The sequence below is a fragment of the Grammomys surdaster genome, unplaced genomic scaffold, assembly GCF_004785775.1.
Source record: "Grammomys surdaster isolate TR1022 unplaced genomic scaffold, NIH_TR_1.0 139, whole genome shotgun sequence".
Taxonomy (NCBI): domain Eukaryota; kingdom Metazoa; phylum Chordata; class Mammalia; order Rodentia; family Muridae; genus Grammomys; species Grammomys surdaster.
Genome location: NW_021604597.1, coordinates 18,867,610 through 18,872,810, shown reverse-complemented (window position 1 = coordinate 18,872,810; position 5,201 = coordinate 18,867,610). Strand labels below are relative to the sequence as shown.

At 33.9% G+C, this 5,201-nt stretch overlaps 1 non-coding gene across 1 annotated transcript; it reads right to left on the bottom strand.

Annotated features, from left to right (window-relative positions):
- Window positions 1–4,410: 4,410 nt before the first annotated feature.
- On the bottom strand, window positions 4,411–4,517 carry LOC114618059. Its single transcript, XR_003710917.1, has one exon. It is a non-coding gene; the product is annotated as a U6 spliceosomal RNA (small nuclear RNA).
- Between the last annotated feature and the right edge of the window lie 684 nt (window positions 4,518–5,201).

Below are 5,201 nucleotides of genomic sequence, written 5' to 3'. Positions count from 1 at the left end.
CTATGCTTTCCATGACCACTATACATTAAAGTCTACATCAAATGCCTGTCTTCCAGCCTCAAAATCTGCATCACACATATGTCCTCTTCTTCTGGATTATAGCTCATTGTAGATTAAAGTCCAAATGGAAACAATAATCAAATAATAATAATGTCTAATTAGAACTATCTCTTGTTTTTTTTCTGCAGGGAGCGTCACTATTAGGAGGTATGTGGACTTGTTGGATTAGGTGTGGCCTTGTTGGTGGAAGTGTGTCAATATGGGTGTGAGCTTTGGAACCCTCCTCCTAGTGCCTGGGAAAAAGAGTATTCTGTTTACTTTCAGAACAAGATGTAAAATATTCAGCACTGCCCACACCATTCCTGCCTGGATGCTGCCGTAGTTCCTGCCATGATGATAATGGACTGAATCTTTGAACCTGTAAACCAACCCCAATTGAATGTTTTATAAGAGTTGCCTTAGTTTTGGTGTCTCTTCGCATCAGTAGAAACCCTAACTAAGACACTAGGCTACTTCATAATAATCAATACCCACCTTCTACTTCTCTTTCATTTGTTCTAAGAATTCACATATGAAAGAAAAATTATTTTTGTCACTGGGAGTCTGACTTGTTATAGATTATCCCCACTTCTATTCATGATCATTTCTTAATGGCTCATTTTTTGTTGCTTCTGTGATCAATCCATGTTTCATTATGCAAATATCAGATGCAGAAAAGTATTGACATTCCTGCCACCATACCAGTTAAAGCCTTCAAGAATGCCCTCTAAACTTCAAAGACGAACCACAAAGACCACTTCAAAATATATAAGCCCTATTCTTCCTTGTTATTTTCAATTTTCCCTAGTGTTCCTTCCTCATCACAACACAAACACATTACCACCATGGCTCTTCCTGCTAATGCATGCTATTTCTTTATCAATATATCTTTAAATTTTTAGTCTGTTATACCATTCATTTTTCATGACCCTGAAATTGCTCCTCTATTCTATGAAAGGTTTACTCAGTGTCATACATCTAAACCTCTACCTAGCCACAATGGGTATGTTAATAATATTCTCAAATACAACACCTCAGTATCACACAAAATCCCCCAAATCTCTTTAAATATGTGTCCAACTTTTCTAAACAGCCAGAAATATAAGACAAGGGATTAATCCACCTGAATATTCTCTCATACTCCAAACTTCTAAGAAACAGGATCTACAATTCCTTTACTATCTTTAGCACCTGGAAGGCACCTTGCGTGTATCAGTCACACAGTCATTACTTGGAGTATCAACAAATGAACAAATGTACAAAATAATCATGAACATAGCCTTTAGGCAATTAGTTATTCTAATTTCCTTTGATTGCAAACAAGCTAAGTTTAGGAACTACAGAAGAAAGTGACAATGCATACCAAGCAAAATTCAGGGCACAGAGAATACCAGCTCTGAAGATTTTAAGAATACTCTCAATAAGAACTGAGAATCAAGTAATAATGGGAGTTTAAGCTCAGTATCAATGGGTATGTCAAATATGAAGAGGATAAGGACATCAGCATAAGAATAGTTCAATGTGAGAATAAAATTAGTGAAATATAGTTTATAATAGATTAGAGATTAAAAAGTCACTAATAATCTATAAGTGTACTTTCCTTTGGAGTAGATAAACCAAATTGAGTACAGATTAGAATCTTCTGCGTCATGTTCCCTGTCATCCATCCTCTGTCTATCTATTTTATGTGTCTGCTGGAAGGCTGTCTTCTGAACTGATTTGTTCCTGTGTCTGTGTGTGTTTTTCCTTTTGTGTCTTTGATATGTTTCTGTATGAGTGGTGTCTTTGTATATCTGCCCCTAAAGAGGGTTTCACTCCGTACTTATGCTATAGTATAGAGAACATCACAAGGGAAAGAAATAGAATACTCCACATTAACTTTAACAGTGTTTAGAGGAATTTTAATTCATCAACACGGCTGCTGTGGCACGGGACTATATCCAAAGACCTTCTATGTCTGTGTTAAATGACATAACTTTAATCCCTCTGGCTGAAATACAGACACTCCCTTAGTACACACCTTTTAATCCAAAATAATGAAGGTAAAGTTAGTTTTTAGAAGGAAGCAGCCATGTTTGAAAGTGACATCTAATTGAGGGGCAGACAAAGAGACAAGTCAGAGAAAGATTTGGCAGAATGAGTCAGATAGGATAGCCCAACTCTCATGAGAACAGACAAGAATGACAGGCTACTTGAGACCAGTGCAAAGTGGCTCACCAGGGGAAGACAGTTTAGTTGAGTGCTGTTGAGGTCAGTTCAGTGCAGTTCAGTGCAGTTCAATTGAATGCAGTTGAGTTCAGTTGTGTTCCCACAGTTACCTTCGGTTCCATTCAGTTCATGCAGAAAGTACTGTCAGTGCATTCAGTATAACTCAGTTCACAGAATTAAGAGTCAGTTTTCCCAGCAGAGAAATTCAGTGAGAAGCAAAGAGAAGCCCAGTTCAATCAGTCAGCTTGATGAAGAGTTTTGAGCCAGAACAGCTAAGTTGAACCAACCAGCAGAGTTTAGAAAGACCAAGAAAAAGTGAAGTTATTCAGCAGTATGTATCAAAGAGGACAATTACATCTGGCGAATAACAGTTATGTTAACAACAGAGTTTGACAACAGATAACTTCTCTAGCTCCAACTAATCCCAACTGGCCCAGACAACAAACTTCGTTTTTGTCAATCAATATAAATAAATAGTTCCTTTGAACATTTATGGTACATTTTAAAAAATTACTTTCAACTTTTGTTATTTGCTGCTTTCACCAAGTAATATACATTACTTAAGATTACTTGTTCATTAGCTTAGGTTTAAAATTTGATTACATGCAAGTATATTATTTGTTGCATTGTTCTCTTAAAGGTTGGTTACACAATCAATTTGACTACATAGAGACGATCAGTCTTAACTCTTATGTAGCTTCAAGGTGTATTACTGTCTATGAGGTCGAGCAAATGTTCTATTTTCTTAGAATGTAAAAGAAATTCTGAGAATATTACATCATCATAATTTCAGAAACCACAGGGCCATGCACTGTCCATATCAATGGCTGAGTATATTTTTGGCAGTTGTAAATTATAAAATTATAGAAAATCAGAGTAGATAATCTAGCAAAAATGTTGTAAATCATTTTACAGAGGGTACTAATTGCCATTCTCAGGACATTTTAAAATAATTTGCTTCAACATTGGAGTCATTAGAAGAAATAACCAGATCTTAAATTTCTCACTAGGGGCATAATTTTTAAATACTTTGTCAAAGCCAACAGAGTTTGATACAATTAAACAGTGATAATTTACTGGCATTTCTTTGTAATACCCAAGAAAGCTGCTGACTATTTTTACAGTCACTTGTGCTTTATCCTTTCTAGCTTAGAGAAACTAGCTCTCAGCAATGCAATAGGTTCATTCTAGAGCATCTTGAAATGGGCCTTGAATTTCATGACTTCCCTATGCCTTCTCTGAGAATTTTGGATTACATGGACCAAGATGAGCAGCTCTCAGGGCTCAACTTGACTTTTCCCTGGTCACTGTGATCCAAAAAGGCCCATGGGGGCTCTCAGCTTTCTTCTTGTACAGGTTCTTCAAGCACCAAACTGGGTCTCATTTGTCCTGAAATTAAGAACCTTTCAGAATTTCAAATAGATACTAGAAACTAACTGAATGTTAAAATAATTAACAAATGCTGGTAATGTTTAGAGTTCAATTTAACTGCCAATAAATTACAGATAATGGAGGATTTTTGTTTTCTCGCTTGCTTTCTTTTTAGTATGATTCTTTTAGAAAAGAATAGGAAATAGGCTACAGAAAGTCTCTTCCTATCAAATGAACAGTAACTCTAAAACTCATTTATGTCCTAAGTGGTAGTAAATAAAAAAATTAATGAAAAATAAAAAGATAAAAGTCTAAGTTTTAAAATTAGTATGACAAAATTTACCAAAATTTTTAGGTCTAGTAACTTATAGCTAGTTCATAAAAATATGCATATACTGGAAAACTATGAGATTGATTATAATATATATAATATATATATATATATATATATATATATATATATATATTCTCCATAAATATATACATATATTTTTAAAATATATTCTATTATAAATCCAATATACATACATTATAAATGTATATATATGATCAATCATATATTTCTTTAGGCCCATAATACATATACTATATTGTGTATTTATATATAAATAAAGTGTTAGGGTTAGTGTGGGGGTTATGGGTATGTGAATTCAAATCAGAGTAAATAGCTATTTTAATTTTGTTTTCAATTTTTATCCACAGTTTAATTACTTTTATATTTTACAGTGTCTTGATAGAAATAAAATGGAAGTTGAATAGAAAATAAGTGAATACGATATTTTAAATTAACAAAAAAATATGGAACGCTTCATGAATTTGCGTGTCATCCTTGCACAGGGGCCATGCTAATCTTCTCTGTATCTTTCCAATTTTAGTATATGTGCTGCCAAAGCGAGCACTTATTTACTATTTATAATTGTAAGCATTTTCACAGTTCATTCTTTTAGCTTTTAAAAAATATATAGTACCAAGGGAAAAAAAAGCCAGGAAGCTGATAATCATCAGCTATCTTCACTCTAGTGTGTAATGGAACACCAGGAGTTCTTGCTTCCAATTACAACTTAGTGCCAATTAATCTTTTCCTCTCCCCTCACTCCCTATTCTCTCAGCCTCTATGATATGCTCTTAAATGAAATGATTTTATCATTTTTATGGCTTTTCAAAGCATATTTTCCATTGTGTATATGCCATAGTTTCTTTACCAGTTCATTGGTTAATGGATACTTAGGTTGTTTCCATTGACTGGCTATTGTAAACAATGTGACAGTGAATATGGAAATAAAACTTTATTTTTCTTCCAATACTAGGGATTGAAATCAGGGCTCTGTGATTATAAAGTAAACACTCTCTTACTCTATCTCTGGATCAAGTCTCCAACTCTTAGGCATCCCTTTAAAGTACTGACTTTATAACAAGATATTAGATTTGTAATGACCTGGCAACTCTATTTTACTTTTTTGAGGAATGTTCATAATGTTTTTCAGAAGTTATTTTTTATTAAAGTTAATTCACTTCAACCAGTAATACTGCTAACATTTCTTAACAGAAACCTGATTGGAACTAAAGAGTGGATGTCTAAAGGA